Source organism: Dendrobates tinctorius, unplaced genomic scaffold (genome assembly GCF_039654945.1).
Source record: "Dendrobates tinctorius isolate UK_male_01 unplaced genomic scaffold, ASM3965494v1 ptg000101l, whole genome shotgun sequence".
NCBI classification, from domain to species: Eukaryota; Metazoa; Chordata; class Amphibia; order Anura; family Dendrobatidae; genus Dendrobates; species Dendrobates tinctorius.
The window spans coordinates 1,185,622-1,208,205 of record NW_027361769.1 but is presented as its reverse complement, the minus strand read 5'-3'; the positions used below and the strand labels follow the sequence as shown (position 1 = coordinate 1,208,205).

At 45.2% G+C, this 22,584-nt stretch overlaps 1 pseudogene; it reads left to right on the top strand.

Annotated features, from left to right (window-relative positions):
* Window positions 1-4,587: 4,587 nt before the first annotated feature.
* Window positions 4,588-16,338, top strand: LOC141099687 (uncharacterized; annotated as a pseudogene).
* Window positions 16,339-22,584: the final 6,246 nt, after the last annotated feature.

Genomic DNA, 22,584 nt, shown 5'->3' with positions numbered 1-22,584 from the left:
CCCCTCACTGACCTGCCCCCATTATTACATAATGCATATAATAGCATTGATATTATTGGTGATAATGTCTATAATATTGTGGCTATTGTGAGGCTTAGAAAAAAAATTACATCCAGCAAAATGTCACCAGTGGCCCCTGTCCAGTAGCATCTATCTTTTACTTATTATACAGTGGGGAAAAAAAGTATTTAGTCAGTCAGCAATAGTGCAAGTTCCACCACTTAAAAAGATGAGAGGCGTCTGTAATTTACATCATAGGTAGACCTCAACTATGGGAGACAAACTGAGAAAAAAAAATCCAGAAAATCACATTGTTTTTTTTTTTTTTCATTTTATTTGCATATTATTGTGGAAAATAAGTATTTGGTCAGAAACAAAATTTCATCTCAATACTTTGTGATATATCCTTTGTTGGCAATGACAGAGGTCAAACGTTTTCTGTAAGTCTTCACAAGGTTGCCACACACTGTTGTTGGTATGTTGGCCCATTCCTCCATGCAGATCTCCTCTAGAGCAGTGATGTTTTTGGCTTTTCGCTTGGCAACACGGACTTTCAACTCCCTCCAAAGGTTTTCTATAGGGTTGAGATCTGGAGACTGGCTAGGCCACTCCAGGACCTTGAAATGCTTCTTACGAAGCCACTCCTTCGTTGCCCTGGCGGTGTGCTTTGGATCATTGTCATGTTGAAAGACCCAGCCACGTTTCATCTTCAATGCCCTTGCTGATGGAAGGAGGTTTGCACTCAAAATCTCACGATACATGGCCCCATTCATTCTTTCATGTACCCGGATCAGTCGTCCTGGCCCCTTTGCAGAGAAACAGCCCCAAAGCATGATGTTTCCACCACCATGCTTTACAGTAGGTATGGTGTTTGATGGATGCAACTCAGTATTCTTTTTCCTCCAAACACGACAAGTTGTGTTTCTACCAAACAGTTCCAGTTTGGTTTCATCAGACCATAGGACATTCTCCCAAAACTCCTCTGGATCATCCAAATGCTCTCTAGCAAACTTCAGACGGGCCCGGACATGTACAGGCTTAAGCAGTGGGACACGTCTGGCACTGCAGGATCTGAGTCCATGGTGGCGTAGTGTGTTACTTATGGTAGGCCTTGTTACATTGGTCCCAGCTCTCTGCAGTTCATTCACTAGGTCCCCCCGCGTGGTTCTGGGATTTTTGCTCACCGTTCTTGTGATCATTCTGACCCCACGGGGTGGGATTTTGCGTGGAGCACCAGATCGAGGGAGATTATCAGTGGTCTTGTATGTCTTTCATTTTCTAATTATTGCTCCCACAGTTGATTTCTTCACTCCAAGCTGGTTGGCTATTGCAGATTCAGTCTTCCCAGCCTGGTGCAGGGCTACAATTTTGTTTCTGGTGTCCTTTGACAGCTCTTTGGTCTTCACCATAGTGGAGTTTGGAGTCAGACTGTTTGAGGGTGTGCACAGGTGTCTTTTTATACTGATAACAAGTTTAAACAGGTGCCATTACTACAGGTAATGAGTGGAGGAAAGAGGAGACTCTTAAAGAAGAAGTTACAGGTCTGTGAGAGCCAGAAATCTTGATTGCTTGTTTCTGACCAAATACTTATTTTCCACCATAATATGCAAATAAAATGAAAAAAAAACAGACAATGTGATTTTCTGGATTTTTTTTTCTCAGTTTGTCTCCCATAGTTGAGGTCTAACTATGATGTAAATTACAGATGCCTCTCATCTTTTTAAGTGGTGGAACTTGCACTATTGCTGACTGACTAAATACTTTTTTTCCCCACTGTAGGTGCTACTGCGCAGGCACCGCCACCACTGGTGACGTTTTGCTGGCTGTAATCTTTTTCTAACCCTCACAATAGTCATCTATAGATTATCAAAAATAAGGAAGCGAGAGCGAAACGTGCGTCGGGGCCTTGGCGTGGCGCACAGGCATCTTTGAACATGGGTAAGAGGGTTTGGTTCAATCTCATGTGAGCATTGGCTTTCATATTTTGTTACTTTTTTTCTCTCCACAATACATGTGTCTATGGTAATATAATACGGAACGATACTCTGTCACTTTGGCAATATGTGGTGTGCATACGTATTCCTATATTTGCCAGTGTTTATCTGCTGAATGTACATTTGCGGTTTGATTGTCTTTCTAAATGCCTCTTTTCATGTTCATGTGTGATTAAGGGAGCTTCGCACATGTAATACTCCTCTTAGGTTACTATCACATCGTGTTGCTCTCTGTCTTAATTACCTCATGCCTGTGTGGCCGCACCATGGTTGTGTTGCTGTCCGCCTGATTTTATTAGTTTTTGTACATAAGGTGTGGAGCATTTTATATGTATATTTATATGCCCTGTTTTGGTGGATTTAAATAAAGGCTTTGTCATACTTTTTTTGATAAGCAGGGATAAGATGGAATTTATGACTTTACTTATACACACACCTTCTTTTGACTCTATTCTAGCGATCTAAGCTCCCAAAGGTTCATTATTGCTTTTCATGATTAATGGAGAGTATCTCTAATCAAGAAATATGATTGTTATATCTACCTTTGATTCTAGCTATGTTTTCATCACTATTATAATGGGGGGCAGGTCAGTGAGGGGTCAGCGACCTGTCATAAGCCAATACAGATGAATATGTAATCAGAGCACCACATAAAGCCCCGCCCACAGCCCCACCCCAGCCCCGCCCCAGAGCACGAGAATCTCATTAACTGAAAACTACAAATACAGATTATACAACAACCACAAGACGGATTTCATCACCAGGTATCATTGTAATCAGTATAACGGCGCTGACCTGACAGTGTCTGTAGGTTACTGAGCACAATCCTGCCGACAGGTTCCCTTTAAGACATCTCAGCTCTGCACTATTATACACAGTTCTCTATAAATGTGTAATATTTCTTCATGAAACTCATCTGACAGAAAATATTGGCCCTTACGATAGTTTAGATTGTGACGTCACCGAGCCCCATACTCTAATTACCCCAGAGAGGTTTCACCACTAGCTGCTCATTTATTACTGATGGAGACTGTGGAGTTTGATCATTTCAGTAGATGTTATTGTCTATAGTCACAGTGTTTGATTACAGTAGTGTCCAAAATCCTCTGATTTAACCTCTTCCTGCAGCCAGTTTTGTGGTCCTAATCAGACCCCATTATTAATATCTGACGTGTGTCACTTTATGTGGTGGTAAATTATTCACAGAGGATAATAGGAAACAAATGGATCTTACAAATTATTTTCCAGCTTCGCACTATACCCTACATACGATTGTACACTACTGTCTGGGCACATGGCAGTGTTCAGAAGGGAAGGAGCGCCATTTAGCTATTTGAATGCAGATCTAGCTGGAATAGTTTGCAGACACAATGTATTGGGAGCACTGTTCATGGTCACCTGGCAGCTCAAAAGATGTCCACCATGACCATGCTTGGCTCTATCTTCTCTGCTTTCCATATCCCAAGGATTGCCTTGCTCATCGCCCTATAACACCATTACATGGATCTGGACTTACACTGGGACCTCTAGGCTTGGACCATGGTGTTACCTGCTATTCTGTGGTGTTAGATGGCAAGAAGAATAGTCAGGTAGCTGGGTCAGAACCAGAAGGACAGAATACAGAATCAGGAGACACAAGAGTAGTCAGTAAACGGGCCACAGTCACTGCAGGAGACAAATACACAAGCCGCAAGCTGAGCACAGAGGACTGAACCAGAGGAGACAGCGCTGTATCTGGCAGATTCCGGCCATGTGCTTTGTGCTTTAGTAGGGTGTGGTACTTTCCAATTGGCTGAAGTAGGGAGCAGATTACTCCAGCTGGACAGCAGGAACAGATCCCAGATGAGATTGGACACATCATATGCAGAAGCCCTAATATAACTAAATGACAGAAAACCAGAATAGTCGAAATCCCCATAAAGTGATTCCATGTTATAAATTAATTCACTGAGGGTTATAATCCTTAGGAGGAGTGAATATTTTGACTCCACCACCACTTTCAGGAAATTAACACGCAGTGGATGTTGGAGAGTGAAAATTACACATTTGCCATTTTCTTACCCAGCACATAGTGCCCAGATTGTGCTCCAGGAGACACACACCAAAAATTAAGTGGATTCTTCTCACTATAATATTGCTAAATACAGGGATCCTAAATGTTGTTTGCGCACACTGCAAGACTCCGAAGTGAGAGCGGATTTTGCTGGATCGGTTTATAGAAACCTTGTTGCTTTTCAACAGCCTTTGAGCCACTAATAGTGCGGGAACCTCTGTTTTTCCTTTGACAGATGATGGCCCTGAGTGGGGACTTGTTTTTTGTGAGATAAGAATTGGTATTATTTTCGCCTACATAACATTGATTGGTTTCTTTTTATTCAATATTTGGGAGGCAGAATGAACAGACAGTTGAACACCACACACTACTGGTTCATCCAACAAGGTTTTCTTTTAGACTGTGAACTGTCATTGTCTTGGTAAATAAAGATTTTTACATAGCTTGCCATTTTTATCTACAGTTTAACTAGAAACATTCAAAAATATAAAACTCAAGGATATTTTATTAAAATAATTGTTTTTTATCTTAGCAGAGGACTGTATCAGGAGATCAGAGGGACAGATGACATCTTTAACTTTTAAATCTGATGATCTTGAGATCCTACAAGATACAACTGAAGTGAATGCCATTACTCCAGATATATCATCATCCATTCACAGCCAAGATCTGTCATCTGATCCTATGAAACAGGTCCCATCTTCTGATTCATTACCGACTACTAAGGAAAATCAAAGTCACAAAAGAGGCAATAAAAAACAAAATGCTCCTAAAGCAAAGAAGTCATTTTCAAGTTCAGAATGTGGGAAATATTTTACACGGAAATCATATTTTGTTAACCACCAGAGAATTCACACAGGGGAGAAGCGTTTTTCATGTTCAGAATGTGGGAAATGTTTTAATCTTAACTCAAAATTGGTTAGGCACCAGAGGAGTCACACTGGGGAGAAGCCTTTTTCCTGTTCAGAATGTGAGAAATGTTTTAATCAGAAATCAGACCTTGTTATACACCAGAGAATTCACACAGGGGAGAAGCCTTTTTCTTGTTCAGAATGTGGGAAATGTTTTAATATTAACAAACATTTGATAAGGCACCGGAGAATTCACACAGGGGAGAAGCCTTTTTCCTGTTCAGAATGTGGGAAATGTTTTAAACAAAAATCATATTTTGTTACTCACCAGAGAACTCACACCGGGGAGAAGCCTTTTTCCTGTTCAGAATGTGGGAAATATTTTAAACAAAAATCCTGTTTTGTTACTCACCAGAGAATTCACACAGGGGAGAAGCCTTTTTCCTGTTCAGAATGTGGGAAATGTTTTAAACAAAAATCACATTTTGTTACTCACCAGAGAACTCACACAGGGGAGAAGCCTTTTTCCTGTTCAGAATGTGGGAAATGTTTCAGCAAAAAATCAAATTGTGTTATGCACCAGAGAACTCACACAGGGGAGAAACCTTTTTCTTGTTCAGAATGTGGGAAATGTTTTAATCTTAACTCAAATTTGGTTAGGCACGAGAGAACTCACACAGGGGAGAAGCCTTTTTCCTGTTCAGAATGTGGGAAATGTTTTAATCTTAACTCAAGTTTGGTTAGGCACCAGAGAACTCACACAGGGAAGAAACCTTTTTCCTGTTCTGAATGTGGGAAATGTTTTAACCTTAACTCAAATTTGGTTAGGCACCAGAGAACCCACACAGAGAAGAAGCCTTTTTCCTGTTCAGAATGTGGGAAATAGGGAAAGAGCATCTTGTTAGACATCAGAGCAGTCACACAGAGGAGAAGCCTTTTTCATTTTCTTAATGTGGGAAATATTTTACTTGGAAATCATCTGTTAATAAACATTAGAGACTTCACATAGGGGAGAAGCCTTTTTTTGCTCAGAATGTTGGAATCATTTTAACCAAAATTGGATCTTCTTAAAGGGGTTGTCTCTTGTCATTCCTCATGTTTGCTGACAAAAGGATAAAGCTGAAGTTTATTACTTCCAAATGTAAATCTATACCCATAATTCACCCTCTGAAGGTTAGTCAGAAGGTGACTAATAGAAAAAACATATACCCCACAGTTCAGTATATAGGGTGAGGTGACGTATACACACTCACTCTCCAAGCCTCTAATTTCTACGGGTTTCATCATCCTCACCAATGATGGCTCATCAGGAGACCATTTAATATTGACTTATATTCAAGCGAGACTAGACAAAAAGCTAAAATCATGTATCATGTTATCCGAAACAGTCAGAAAACTAGCCACATATTGGCAGATCCCAGACCTCAGACTATATACTGTGTAAGTTTATAAGCCCCTCCAGTGTCAGGAATAGATAGTATGTGAAAATACAGTTTTATTCTTGTGATTTTTCTCCTATAGGGACCGACCTAGTTTGGTATTGTAACAGCTGTTAATTAGTAATGCAGACAAATTGGAAATTATCTCTGAAGGTTAAGTGTTCCCTGAGCAGTATATACTGTATTTTCACATACTATCTATGTGATAGATACCTGGCCGACCTCTTCGTGAGGTCTAAGGTCCATTACCATTCTATAGGCCTGCTCAAATTTTACCAAAAAAGAGAATGGATCATCGGAAATATTTGTTTGTAAATTCCCTAAAATATCAACTGTAGGCATGTCTTTGGGTCGCCCTCGCACACCCAGGGCAGCGGGGTACTCGGTACCGGGCCGGTGTCAGGTGGGAATGTGTCACAGCAGCGGTGACCCGGTCCGTGGCCCTGGGCGCCCAATATCAATGGCGGTGATGTAGTTAATGGTAGAATAGTTCGTGACGCCACCCGTGGTGTTTGGCAAGTAAGGTGTTGAGCCAACGCTGCATACAGATCCGCTGGGACTGATGGTGTGGTGCAGCAGAGATGGTATAGCTCCCCACAGGTGGAGCTGTAGTCCCAGGGCAGTGTAGGTGCAATGGATGAGGAGAGGCACAGAATGGTATAGATGTTGTTACTCAGGTGTAGCGGTGCTGGAATAACTGGAGGACACCAGAGTATGCGGTTCCAAAGCTTTACTCACTGTTTGTAGTTCACACAACTGCCTGCCTCCGTACTGTGTTCTCCAGGTCAGGGCTCCAGCCAACCTCCAGGCAGGATAGGATTCTCCCTTCCACACTCCGCCAATATGTACCTTCACTGAACGACTCCTCCAATGCGCTTTTAGGTGCGAAGCACTTCAGTACTTAGTTACCCTGGAATACCTCTCTCTAGGTGTTCCTAGTCTTTACTTGTATGACATACAGCTGTAGCCTGCTTCGGGGACTCCTCACTGCGGCCCGGCTCTCTGTTGTGTCCCAAGTCTATGATGTGAGCAAGGCGTTAGCGGCTCACTACTCCTCCGGTGTCTGTTGCCGGACATAAAGTTCCAATCCACCTCGGGGACCGGGCCCCGGCCTTTGCGCTCTCTGGACTGGAAGGGTTCTCTGTCTTTCTTCAACCAGCTTCCCACCGTCCTTCTATTCTCCTTCGTTCCGATCTGTTCTATCTCTCTTATGGAAGGTTAGGTTATCAATCTTATCAGTCTCTTTCTCTGGTCTTTCTCGTGCCAGCAGCCCAGATCACTGGGACCTGCTGCAGCACGTCCCTCAGACACCCATCTTCTCTCTTCTCCTCTAACCAACTGCTCACTAACCCTCACTCTTCCCACTCTTTTGTATCATCTCACTCCACCCGCCTCCCAGCACATCTCGTGTTACGAAGCAGGGTTCCACGAGGGGTGCTCTGCTAACCCCCAGCCTGAAGCTGTTAGGTGGCCCCACTGAACTATCCTGTGTGTGGAATGCAGGTGTGGAGTGTGGTCTGGAGCTCCCACATTACCTGGATGGTGGGGCACTACACCTTAGGAGAAGGTGCAGTACCTCTGTGGCGACTGAAGCCTCAGGGGAGCCACATACCCCCCCCCCAGGTAAGCACAGCATGTCCGCGGGCTGCAAGACAACAAAAGGTACAATACAGGAACACACAAAAATTTTTAAATGCTGTTTAACAATACTTATCTAATCTTCCTAATGTAGGAGGCACATTTCTTAAACGTTACAAACAGGCTAACTTCCTATCTTAGTATCAAAAATTTACTTAAGTGCAATTCTTAATTCAAAGTGCTATACTCAACACATTTTCTTTATTACATTTGCTATCAATTATTCTCTTTTTCTCTTTCTCTACTGGACGCAAGACACTGACCATCTACGCTTGGCCTGTCACCTGTCACTTTCAATTCTTCAGTCTTTATTCAATTCTCACAGTCTATCTCAAAACCTTTCTAACTCTATAAAAGACATTTACTTTTCATAAGACACAACATTATCAAATACGTTATCATAAAACATTCAAAATTCTTGCAAAGTGCTGAACACTGCTCCCAGCCGGGATTTCTTGCAGTGTCCCTTGACGTAGACATCGTTTTTCGAAAAGTGTCCATTCAAAAACATCATCTTCGCAAAGAGTCTTTATATGTAAAACCAAGAGAGAGCACCCAAAGGGGTGCAAACTACAAGAAAGTTTTGGATCACACAGTGTTCATGATCTCCACAGTTCCATTTGTAGAAAAACACTGCCAATCAAAAGCAGGCAACAAAAGTGCTGCCGTAAAAACATGATAGCAAACAAGGCACAACTGGTGCAAAGAAAACCCTCCTGGGTAAAGAGATTTGGTAAATTATTTTAACGGCTACCAGATACCAAGTAGTCATTAGCAATCCGCAGGTACTCCTCTTCCCACGGTGTCAAGCCAGAGATCTTTGGTTTGGGCCGCCGAACTGGAGGTGATGCAATAGAAACCTTGTTCTTGGAAACAGGTACCTGAGCAGTCTGTGGGGTACCGGTGGATGGAGCATTGATTGGTCTTGATGGCAGGTACCTCTCAATGAACTCTGCAGGGATACATTGTACATTCAGGGCGTACCATCCCCTGAATCCCTCATGCAGGGTAAAGGTCACATATTCCCCAGGCTGCAGGTCTCCATCTGGATGCCCTCTCCTCAGATGAGGCTCCACATCCCGCCGGTTAAAGAACAGATCACCAATGCGCTTGGGGTCCGCGATGAATCCAAAACCCCTCAACTTATTCACATTCAGCACCTGCCCCCAAGCACCTGCCCCTAACCAGCTGCATCCTGGGAACCGTAATGCCCAGCACGGGTCCTCTCTTTTCTCTTCAGATCCGGGCCCATTACAGCCAATCTCCTCTGCTCCCTCTCCCGGTACTCATCTGCCAGCTTTTTAATGGTGGCTCGACCATAGGCCTCATTCTGCTCCGCCCGGGACCTGCTTTGGCCTACTGGGGCCTGCGGTGCCACTGTTGGGGGTTCCGGTATCTCCTCCCGGGGACTGGCTTCCCGGTCCCAGACCAGGTCTAACACAACCTGGCCGGCCGTTGCAACGGTGGGGCAACCCCGGGTCTTCTCAGGGGAAGGGACATCGGACATACCTGAGGTCTCCCGGCGGTGCGGCCTCGGCTCCGGTGCAGTTGATGAAGGAGCAGTTGTGGGTTCTGGATCCGCAGGGGTCTCTGGGGACCGGTGCAGCCGCGCCAGGTCCAGGCGGGAGCTCTGCTTCCACTCCCGGCTCCTCCGGTAACTTCTCCGGGCCGGTGGTGCTCAACTGCACGGTCAAAGTAGATGTGTAGGTCAGCGCCGCCCGGGGACAGTCCAGTGCGGTAGCCACGGGTACCGATGGAGAGGGTGGTACCGCTGGTGTAGGCCCCACCGGGGCGCGCTCTCAGCTTCTCCAGCGCTTCTCTTCGTAGCTGCAGACGGGTAGTCATTTCAGCGATTTCATCTTCTAATTGCTGGCGGTTCATTCAGGAGTTCGGGTTGGAGCCGTCAGCCATGGCACCAGGGGTTTGCACTTGCCCGCGCTCCACAGGCCTCCTTCCCTCGCTCTCCAAAATGGCATTCTGGTGTTCTTCTCCTTGCTCCGCCCTTCTGCTCGCCACTGGCTTCCTCTGCCCCTCCTTCCGGGGGCGGCGTCTTCTTCCAGCGCCTCCATACCAAGCCAGTATACGAACCCCTTGAGGGTGGGCCATGCATCTGTCACATAGTAATTCAGGCAGGGACGGCCCAATACTCTTCGCGGTCTTTTCTTAGGACCTCCCATCTCTTCACGCCCTTCTTCTCCGCGCCAGCGGCCATTTCTAATGTCCATTTTACAGTCTATTAAATTTGGTCTTCTGCACATTTTCAAAAGTTGTAAATCCAAGGCACACAGAACCCGATGGCATCGGGTCTCGTCATCCTGTTCGTGACACCAAAATTGGGTCGCCCTCGCACACCCAGGGCAGCGGGGTACTCGGTACCGGGTCAGTGTCAGGCGGGAATGTGTCACAGCAGCGGTGACCCGGTCCGTGGCCCTGGGCGCCCAATATCAATGGCGGTGATGTAGTTAATGGTAGAATAGTTCGTGACGCCACCCGTGGTGTTTGGCAAGTAAGGTGTTGAGCCAACGCTGCATGCAGATCCGCTGGGACTGATGGTGTGGTGCAGCAGAGATGGTATAGCTCTCCACAGGTGGAGCTGTAGTCCCAGGGCAGTGTAGGTGCAATGGATGAGGAGAGGCGCAGAATGGTATAGATGTTGTTACTCAGGTGTAGCGGTGCTGGAATAACTGGAGGACACCAGAGTATGCGGTTCCAAAGCTTTACTCACTGTTTGTAGTTCACACAACTGCCTGCCTCCATACTGTGTTCTCCAGGTCAGGGCTCCAGCCAACCTCCAGGCAGGATAGGATTCTCCCTTCCACACTCCGCCAATATGTACCTTCACTGAACGACTCCTCCAATGCGCCTTTAGGTGCGAAGCACTCCAGTACTTAGTTACCCTGGAATGCCTCTCTCTAGGTGTTCCTAGTCTTTACTTGTATGACAGACAGCTGTAGCCTGCTTCGGGGACTCCTCACTGCATCCCAGCTCTCTATTCAGTTGCTGTTGTGTCCCAAGTCTATGATGGGAGCAAGGCGTTAGCGGCTCACTACTCCTCCTGTGTCTGTTGCCGGACATAAAGATCCAATCAACCTCGGGGACCGGGCCCCGGCCTTTGCGCTCTCTGGACTGGAAGGGTTCTCTGTCTTTCTTCAACCAGCTTCCCACCGTCCTTCTATTCTCCTTCGTTCCGATCTGTTCTATCTCTCTTATGGAAGGTTAGGTTATCAATCTTATCAGTCTCTTTCTCTGGTCTTTCTCGTGCCAGCAGCACAGATCACTGGGACCTGCTGCAGCACGTCCCTCAGATACCCATCTTCTCTCCTCTAACCAACTGTTCACTAACTCATTCCTCCCACTCTTTTGTATCATCTCACTCCACCCGCCTCCCAGTACATCTCGTGTTATGAAGCAGGGTTCCACAAGGGGTGCTCTGCTAACCCCCAGCCTGAAGCTGTTAGGTGGCCCCACTGAACTATCCTGTGTGTGGAATGCAGGTGTGGAGTGTGGTTGTGGAATGCAGGTGTGGAGTGTGGTCAGGAGCTCCCACCTTACCTGGATGATGGGGCACTACACCTTAGGAGAAGGTGCAGTACCTCTGTGGCGACTGAAGCCTCACGGGCGCCACATCTCCGGTTGTAAACAATACCAATTGTCTAAGTCTGTCTTCTTTTGTACTATGTGTCATTTCATGATCATCATTTAATCTGGGTGCAGTCGGTAATCTTTTTCCCATATGTGAAGGTAGCCATACTTTGAATATCTTATTTTTTTGTTCATCATTAAGATTGATTTTTTCTGTGTTTGATTCAAAAATGTCCGCATTATAAAAGGCGTCCATCTTATCGTTGTAATTTGGAATGTCTTTTACAATTTTCATTAACTGATCATGTATTTTCAGATTAATGCGTGCTTCTCTGTCATGTAATTTTTTCCGTTGTATGTCATCTGCCTGTAAATCCTCTACTGTGACATCTGGATCTTGTGTGTTTGGTACAAATGATGAGGCAGCAGCACTGTCCTCCTGTTTACCTGTTGATCTTGTGTTAGCAGAAACCTTTTTTATATCTTGTCGCAATTTGGACAATAACTCTGTCCGAGTATCAATCTGATCTTCCAATTGTTCAATATGTTCTGACAATATCAAACAATTTGAACAATCGAAGTAATCTCCGCCAGACTCCTGTGTGTCACCTGGTGTGTCAGTGTGATTAATTTCCTGTGTGACAGTATAAGTTTTATGTTTCAGTTTTCTTAAAGACTAAATTATTGTACACTCGGACCATGTGCATGACATTTTGAAGCTTTCTTTGTAACTTTTTACTGAGAAAAACCTCTTATCAATTTTAACATTTTCTGCTTCACATTGACTATACAAACTAGACCATAATTGTGCATCTGTATGGCTATGAACATACTTAAACTCTGTTACTTTTCTTAGAATAATCATGTATAAAATCCATTTTCTCACCTATGGAGCGTCTTTTCCTCTCCTGGGTTGATCCTTTGTCTCCTGGGTTGATCCTGGATGGTCCTTTGTCTTTACTGAAATCCTTAGACCTCCATCTGGATGGGACGCATGCAGCTCTTTATGGTTGGAGATCCTTACACGTAGTCTGTAGATTCAGTCTGATCTTTGTGACGTGAAATGGTGGAATTCCTGAGGAGGCTTTGTACAACAGGTGTGTTTTCGTGTACAAACAATGATGGAATGCCAGCCTAAATTAGCACAAAAGGTCAACCTGGCCTGAGCTCGCCAAAATGAAGAAAAATATTTCTTTCTTACTTTTCAAGTAAGAGCACGGTGAGGATAAAAAGGAAAAGCGATGTTGAATTGTGGATAAAATAAATCTTGTTTAATTGTTCATTCAACAAGTGATTACAAAAATGAGGAAAAGTGAGTACATGACGTAATAAATATTGAAGGAAAAAACAAGCATTCATAGTTCTTACATATGGCCTTGAGTTGAGCAGCTGTGGTCCGTGTATTCGAGAGTCTCCAGCTTATGGGAGATCTCCTGAACAAGAGTAAGGTTGGATTTTATACTATTTTGACCCATAGACTTGCATTAGTGTCTGTCCTATAATCACATATGGTGATTTGCCGCTATATTCGTAGCCTTTTCCATATTAGAAGAACTTTAGTTATTTTAACACTTTGCATATAGTTATTATCTTAGCCTAAGAAACTTAAACCTATGGAGAACCATTCATTATAAATAGTCACATACTGACAGTTCTGACAAGTGACCTATAGGTTTGACAAGCAGGGAACAGATGTATCAGCCAAAATCCTCAGAATAGCTCTCTCATCCACTGACCAGAGTTTCTGCTAGCTAGTTAGACTCTGCATATGTGAATTAATCTGTATTTTTTATTATAGAAATACTGATATGTTACAACATAGCATTGATTGGTTTCTTTTAATTCAATATTTGGGAGGTAGAATGAACAAACAGTTGAACACCGCACACTACTGGTTCATCCAACAAGGTTTTCTATTAGACTGTGAACTGTCATTGTCTTGGTAAATAATTAGTTTTTTACATAGCTTGCCATTTTTATGGACAGTTTAAGTAGAAATGTTCAAAAATATAAAACTCAAAGATATTTTATTAAAAAATAATTGTTTTTATTATCTTAGCAGATGACTGTAACAGGAGATCACAGGGACAGCTGATATCTTCAATTTTTAAATCTGATGATCTTGAGATCCTACAAGATACAACTGAAGTGATTGCCATTACTCCAGATATATCATCCATTCACAGCAAAGATCTGTCATCTAATCCTATGAATCAGGTCCCATCTTCTGATTCATTACCGACTACTAAGTAAAATCAAAGTCACAAAAGAGGCATTAAAAAACAAACTGCTCCTAAAGCAAAGAAGTCATTCTCATGTTCAGAATGTGGCAAGTATTTTACATGGAAATCACATTTTGTTTATCACCAAAGAACTCTCACAGGGGAGAAGCCTTTTTCATGTTCAGAATGTGGGAAATGCTTTTAAAAAAAATCAGATAGTGTTAGGCACCATAGAACTCACACAGGAGAGAAGCCTTTTTCATGTTTAGAATGTGGGAAATGTTTTACACAGAAATCAAATTTTGTTACCCACCAGAGAATTCACACAGGGGACAAGCCTTTTTCATGTTCAGAATGTGGGAAATATTTTAACAATAAATCAGTTTGTGTTAAGCACCAGAGAACTCACACATGGGAGAAACCTTTTTCCTGTTCAGAATGTGGGAAATGTTTTATCAATAAATCAGAATGTGTTAGTCACCAGAGAATCCACACAGGGGAGAAGCCTTTTTCCTGTTCAGAATGTGGAAAATGTTTTGCACATATGGGTCGCCCTCCCAGGGCTGTGGGGTACTCGGTACCGGGCCGGTATCAGGGGGACGTGTCACAGCAGCGGTGACCCAGACCGTGGACCTGGGCGCCCAAGCAATGGCGGAAGATGTTGTGAATGGTGGAATGTAGTTAGATGAATAGTTCGTGACGCCACCTGTGGTGTTCGGCAAGGGAGGTGTTAAGCCGATGCTGCAGACAGATCCTCTGAGACAGATGGTGTGGTGCAGCAGTGATGGTATAGTCCTCCACAGGCAGGGCTGTTGTCCCAGGGCAGTGTAGATGTGGAGACACTTAGATGGTGTAGTGTTTGGCGCAGGGGATGTAGCAGTGCCAGGCGGACGGACGCAGGAAGGAATGGAGGACACCAGGGCATGTAGTTCCAAAGCTTTACTCACAGTCTGTAGTGCCCGCTTCTGTGCTGTGTCCTCCGGGTCAGGGACTCAGTCAACCTCCAGGCAAGATGGAAAGCTCCCTTCCACACTCTGCCAACTTATGTGCCTTTTCTGAACGTCTCCTCTATAGCGCCTTTAAGTGTGAAGATCTCCTTGTACTGAGTTACACTGGAGTTCCTCCTGACAGATGTTCCCAAGAACTCTACTTGTACGGCAGACAGCTGTAGCCTGCTTTGGGGACTCTCTACTCCTGAGTCCCGGCTCTCTATCCGTGTTGCTGTTGTGCCCCCAAGTCTTAGATGGGAGTGCATTTACAGCCCACTACTCCACCGGTGTCTGCTGCAGAACCATTAGCATTCATACAACCTCGGGGACCGGGCCCCGGCCTTGCGCTTAGAACGTCTAGGCAGGGTCCTTCCTCTAACCCACGTCTTCTGTGTTCCCTTTTACTCCTACGTTCCGTACTTGTCTTTCCCTTCTATGGAAGCTCAGGCTTCGGTTCAATGTCCGGTTCAATGTCCTTCTTCTTTCCTTTCCTTTCCCGTGCCAGCTGGCTCAGGTCACTGAGGCAGCTGCAGCACTCCTTCCTCCATCCCTTCTTCCAGGGATCCCCACTCCTCTACGAGTGGCCTCTCAACCTCCTGTCAGACTGAACCCCGACTGAACCTCAATCCTGGAACTGTTCCGTTCTTTTATATCTAGTCTAAATTCCACCCACCTCCCAGCACATCTAGTGTTCCAAGCAGGGAACCACCAAAGGTGCTCTGCTACTCTCTAAGCAAAGAGCCGCAATGTGGTTATGCTGAACTACTCTATTGTGTGGGATGTGAGTGTTGGAGCGTGGTCAGGAGCTCCAAACTTACCAGGATGGTGGGGCACCACAGCTTAGGAGAACGTGCAGTACCTCTGTGGCGACTGAGCCTCAGGGGCACCACACATAAATCACAGTTTGTTATCCACCAAAGAACCCACACAGGAGAGAAGCCTTTTTCATGTTCAGAATGTGGGAAATGTTTTAACAATAAATCAGTTTGTGTTAAGCACCAGAGAATCCACACAGGGGAGAAATCTTTTTCCTGCTCATAATGTGGGAAATGTTTTAACAATAAATCAGATTGTGTTAAGCACCAGAGAATCCACACAGGAGAGAAGCCTTTTTCCTGTTCAGAATGTGGGAAATGTTTTAACAATAAATCAGTTTGTGTTAAGCACCAAAGAACCCACACAGGGGAGAAACCTTTTTCCTGTTCAGAATGTGGGAAATGTTTTAACAATAAATCAGATTGTGTTAAGCACCAGAGAATCCACACAGGAGAGAAGCCTTTTTCATGTTTAGAATGTGGGAAATGTTTTAGAAGGAAATCAAATTGTGTTCAACACCAGAGAACTCACACAGGGGAGAAGCCTTTTTCCTGTTAATGTGGGAAATATTTTAACCAGAAAGCGCTTCTTGATCTCCATCAGAGCTGTCACACACTTTTTCATTTTCTTAAAGTGGGACATTTTTTACTTGGAAATCAACTGTTAATAAACATCAGAGATGTCACATAGGGGAGAAGCCTTTTATATGTTCATAATGTTGGAATAGTTTTAACCAAAATTGAACCTTCTTAAATGGGTTGTCTCTTGTCATTCCTCATGTTTGCTGACGAAAGGATAAAACTAAACCTTATTAATTGCAAATGTAAATCTATACCCATAATTCACCCCCTGAAGGTTAGTCAACAGGTGACTAATAGAAAAAAACATATACCCCACGTCTCAGTATATAGGGTGAGGTGACGTATACACATTCACTCTCCAAGCCTCTCATTTCTACGGGTTTCATCGTTCTCACCAAAGACAACTCATCAAGAGACTATTTAATATTGGCATATACTCAAGTGACACTAAACAAAAAAAAACTAAAATCATGTATTGTTATCAGAAACAGTCAGAAAACTAGCCACATATTGGCAGATCCCAGACCTCAAACTATATGCTTCTGAAGTTTATAAGCCACTCCAGTGTCAGGAATAGATAGTATGAATTTGAATTTACCAAATGGCTGCAATGAAACAATTTAAAAATTTTAAAGGGGTCTGAATACTTTCCATACCCGCTGTATCAGTAAAAATAACTCATCCTTATAAGGTAAGGTATAAAAGAATTGCGCCATTTTCCGATACCCGTCGCGTCTCCATTTTTCAGGATCTTGGGTTGGGTGAAGGCTTATTTTTGTGTGCCGAGCTGACGTTTTTAATGGAGACCATTTTGGTACAGATACGATCTTTTGGCCATCCGTTATTGTATTTTAATGCAATGTTGCGGCGACCAAAAAAAGTAAATTCTGGTGTTTTGACATTTTTTCTCGTTACGCCATTTAGCGATCGGGTTAATTATTTTTTATATTGATTGGGCATTTCTGAATGCGTCTATAACAAATATGTGTATGTTTGTTTTTTTATTGTTTTATTGTGAAAGGGGGGTGATTAGAACTTTTATTTTTTTTAATATTTTTAAAAACTTTTTTTTTTTTTACTTTTGGCATTGTGAAAACATACAGCATTGTATCTTAATTAACCAGATGACTATTTTTTAGAAAATGAAGAATAATAGAATGTTATCTGTATGTTGGCTTTAAATTTAAGTCTTGATTTCTAGTTGGTCAAGAACACAGACTTTTGTTTGTGTAAGCCGGTAATAGTGACTTTTATTGCGTGCTTATCCTTGATCACTGGTGATGTTTGCTGATATGCTAATTATGCCTTGTGTTACTGAGCCAGTTTGTTGAATTCTAAAGCCCCTGTCACACTTAGTGACGCACCAGCAATCCCGACAATGATATGACCTTGTCAGGATCGCTGTTGTGTCGCTACATGATCGCTGGTGAACTGCCAAACAGGCAGATCTCACCAGCGATCAGGACCAGTGACGATGCGGGTAACAAGCGCGCGCGTCACTTAGTTACCCGCTGTCTACCTTGGATACCAGCTCCAGCTCACTGATCGATGGTCTCCCGCTGCCACACACAGCGATGCATGCTGGCCAGCCGGAGACCAACGATCAAAAAAAGTCCAGGACATTCAAGCATGATCAGCGATACCCGGCGGGGGGGGGCGGTCGCTGATACATGTCACACACAGCGAGATCGCTGATGAGATTGTTGTTGCGTCACAAAACTTGTGACTCAACAGCGATCTCACTAGCGATCTCACTGTGTGTGACGGGGGCTTACAGCAGAAAGGGATAAACTATGCAAATAGTTTAAATAATCAATAATGCTATAATAATCTCATCTCCATTCTTACCATTTATGTAAATACTGAATGAGAGACACTTGTTAAGTCTAAAAATAGGTTAAATGCCTCTGTATAAAGAGACTGTGTGACGGACTCAGCTCCTTCTGAGCCCATTTTTTGAGTGGACCCTCTGGGTCATGGCACCCACCCACCAAGGACGAGCTTACCTTGTGAGAATCCACCCCCTATACAGGGAGTGTCAGGGGCAAGACCAAGGGGGTGAGCCACCACGACTGCTGGAACCAGACGGCCGGCTCAGGGGACACTAAGTGCAAGTGTCTGACTACAAAGACGAGCAGGAAGCAAGACAAGACAAGATGTAGGTGCAAGGTATCTTCATTAGGATAACTCAGGATCACATACAGTGCAAAAACGTGAGAAAGCAAACACGGAAAGGTGCGTGCGTGGGCACGCCAAGGTCCATAGCATGGTACGTGCCAGGTGGCATGCCTAGGCATAGGTAACGGCACGATGGCATCGGACTCCGGACTGCTGGCAACGATCGACATCATCAAGGCATCAGGCTGCGGACATCAGCTCCGGACGTCAGGCCGCAGTCATCCAGCTCATGATCTCTGGCAGCGATCGGCAGGTTCCCGGCATCTGGCAGGCAAACCAGGTTTCAGGCAAGGAGGCACGACAGATATCCAGGCATGATGCGTGTTAGGGAACACGCCGAGGTCTGAGGCTAGATGCGTGTGTAGGGGACACGCCAGGGTTCAAGGCTAGGTGCGTGTGTAGGGGACACGCCAGGGTTCAAGACTAGGTGCGTGTGTAGGGGACACGCCAGGGTTCACAAAACCAGACAGGGTGCGTGTGTGGAGACACGCCAAGGCACGAGACAGAGTGCGTGTGTAGAGACACGCCAAGGCACAAGGTACGAGACAGAGTGCGTGTGTAGAGACACGCCAAGGCACGAGGTACAAGACAGAGTCCTGAGCATGCAAAGGGGCACGCCAGGGTCCAGGCTAGGCAGAGGCCTGCGCGTGCAGAGAGGCACGCCAGGGACAGGGTTCAAGGACCAGGTTAGGACCTGTGCGTGCAAGAGGGCACGACAGGGTACATGGCCAAACCTGTGCGTACTATTATAGAAGCACGGGGAGGTATGCCATGGGCAGGCGAGAGCCTGCGCGTGCTTTAGAGAGCACGCAGAGCACAGTGCGGAAACAGCGTGAAGTGCAAGGGAGCACAGAGGGCACGGCTGGGGCACTAGCTAGCTGATCGGGCTGCGGCACTGACAGACGGGCAAGACTCCAGCGAACCCGGCTGAGGCATGGCAGGTGACACAGCTGTCACTGACCGACAAGCACGGCTGAGGCACAAGCAGGCGGGCACGGCTAGGGCGGGCACGGCTGAGGCACAAACAGGAGGCTAGGAAGGCCAGGTGCATGCAAAGAGCATACGAAGAAAAAGAGCAAGGGAAGACAAGACGAGAAACAAGGCAGGGCTTAGGCAGAGTACAGAACCAGGAATGGAAGCAGATCAGAGCAAGAACAGAGCTAGCAGCGGAGCGTAAGCCGAAGCCCAGAGCCGGGCCAAGGGAGAACCTTGGGACTAGCCTACAAATGTGCAAGAGAGCATAATAGGAAAGAGTCTAGCAGCGGAGTGTAGGCGAAGCCCAGAGCCGGGCCAAGGGAGAACCTTGGGACTAGACATGGAAAAGAGAGGAGGAAGGGTGCGTGTGCCAGGGAGCACAACAGAGCACCATAGGAGAGAGCGAGGCAGAGCAAGCAAAGACCATAGGGAGGAACAAGGCAGAGCAAGGCAAGGTACAAAAGAAGGCATAGCGAAAACAAGCAAGGCAGAGAAACAGAAGGACTACAAGTCCAAGCAGGACAAAGATGAACATGGCACAACAGACAAACATAAGACAAGGCACGGGACAAGAGATGGAGTACGAGCACAGAGCGTGTGCAGAGACGCAAGACAGGGCAGAGTGCAAGTGCACAGAATAGAGGGAGCGCCCCACAGACCAAGCAGCCATGCAGGGACACCACACAATACTCAGGCCCTGAGCATAGGAAGGGGCGGCCTGATATAGGGCATAGCACCTCCTCTTCCAGGTCAGGACCAGGGGAGCACTTCCGGGTTCAGATCCACGGATAACAGAGCACAGTCACATGATCAGAGTTCCAGACATGACAAGACGACTGCAGATCCAGTGCTGAAACCTAGACAGGTCACATGATCAGAGTTCCAGACATGACGAGATGATTGCCGAACCAGACAGTGCAGGATCCAGGCAGGAACACATGATCAGGAATCCTAGACAAGACGAGAAGATCACAGAAGGCAGAGCAGAAACGCAGGCATCCTGCAGCTCAGACATGAGGTGAGTGTGCACACTGCTCTAGTGAACATGCAGGACAGCAGACAAGATATGCACATGCACATCGCTCCAGGAGTTCTTAAGACAAAACAGACATGGCAGACATGACAAACATGGCGGACATGACAGACTGAGAGAGAGATACAACCAGAGAGATTCTGCCAAGACATCTATACATCCAAAGTAAAAGAGACAGGACAGCAGCCACAACATCATCACAAGGGACACGGATCTATCATTCTATAGGAAACAACCTAGGGGTTTTCAGCCTTGGTTGGAAGAATACAGATATGCTCCATTGACCATCGCTGAGCCATGGACATGTTTGGAGAAGTCAGGTTGGGATTACCTCCTCTGTGTGTGTGCCACAGGTGGAGTAGTCGACCCTGGAAGATGAAGCCAGGTTGTGATCCTCAGATCAACTGACCTTGTATGGACTGTCATCTTCCAACACTTGTCATTACCTCCTCTCTGTATGTGTTCCACAGCTGGGGTAGTGACCCTGGAAGGTCTGATGTCACAGCAGCTATTATCCCGGCGGGTCAGTAGAAGCGTGAGAGTTTGTATTGTGCCCCATCTTGTGTACTGTGCTGGGACTGTTCTATGTGTTATCTGCCTGGTTTGTAGTTCAATAAAGCATTGACCACACTGTTTAACCCTCACCCTGTGTTGTCTGAGTAGTGTTTTGAACATGTTAAAAGGAGAGGGGCAGTTTGGCTGGACGATCCCTGGTCCATGTGGTTTTGTCTAGCGGGCGGTGCTTATAGCATTCCGGCAGTGACAAACATAGAGGTCTGCTAGAGACCTCTGGTTGTCATGCCAACCCATCGGTGACCCATGATCATGTGATGGAGTCACCGATGGGCGGGATTTCCGGCAATCTTGCTGGAAGTGTGCATTAACTGCCGCTGTCAGAGGCTGTTAGGGGCAAATGGCAGCTGTTCAAAACAGCTGACGTGCTGGAAAATATGTGGGCTTACCGCCGTAGCCCACATCAAAGGGAGGAAGTACATTTACGCCCGATGTCGGAAAGGGGATTGTTTTTACAGAGACAGAATTAGTAATCAATCATGTATATGTACAAATAATTACAAAAATACAGCTTCTGATGTTAAATAGTATAGAGTTAAGACAAGTCCTGCGATAGCACTGCTCCTACTCCAACCTCAGAGGCATCAATCTCTACAACAAAGGGGCAGTCTAGATCAGGCTGAATCAATAGCGGGTTAGAAGCAAAACATTCTTTTAAAACAGAAAATGCCTGAAGTGCCTCAGGCTTCCAATTAACCACATCCGCCCCTTTCCGGGTCAAATCCGTGAGTTGTTTAGTGATCTCCGAAAAACCTTTAATAAATTTGTGATAATAGTTGGTGAACCCTAAGAATCGCTGCAGCACTTTAAGAGACGTGGGTTGTACCCATTCCTTAATGAGTTGGATCTTGGCAGGATCCATGCGAACCCTTTAGCTGAGACAATATACCCCAGAAACTGTACCTCCTCAGCCATAAAAACGCATTTCTCTAGTTTGGCGAATAGAGAATGTTCTCTAAGTCTCTGGAGAACAGAACAAACATGTTGGACGTGCATTATAAGGTCAGCAGAGTAGATCAGGATGTCATCCAAACAAATGACTACATATACTCCACAGATGTCTCTGAAGATATCGTTCACAAAATTCTGAAACACAGCAGGTGCGTTACTGAGCCCGAACGGCATTTTGTGGTACTCAAAGTGGCCAAGGGGTGTGTTAAATGCGGTCTTCCACTCATCTCCCTTTCTTATACGGACAAGATTATATGCTCCACGGAGGTCAAGCTTAGTAAACCAATGGGCTCCCAACAGCTGATTAAAAAGATCAGGGATGAGTGGAAGCGGATGCTGTTTTTTTTACAGTGATTGCGTTTAACTCACGGTAATCAATGCAAGGTCTGAGGCCACCATCTTTCTTTTCCACAAAAAAGAACCCAGCTCCAACAGGTGAGGTGGACGGTCTAATAAACCCCTTATGTAAACTGTCTGCTATGTAGTCTTTCATGGCCTGACGCTCTGGACCAGAGAGATTAAATATTCTCCCCTTTGGGAGCCGAGAATCTGGTATCAAGTCTATGGGGCAATCATACTCTCTGTGAGGGGGTAATTTCTCTGATTCCACTATGGAAAAAACATCCCCATAATCTCTAAATACGTACGGTACAAAGAGAGGTTTGATTTCAACTTGATTCACCGATAGCGATATACAGTTGTCCTGACA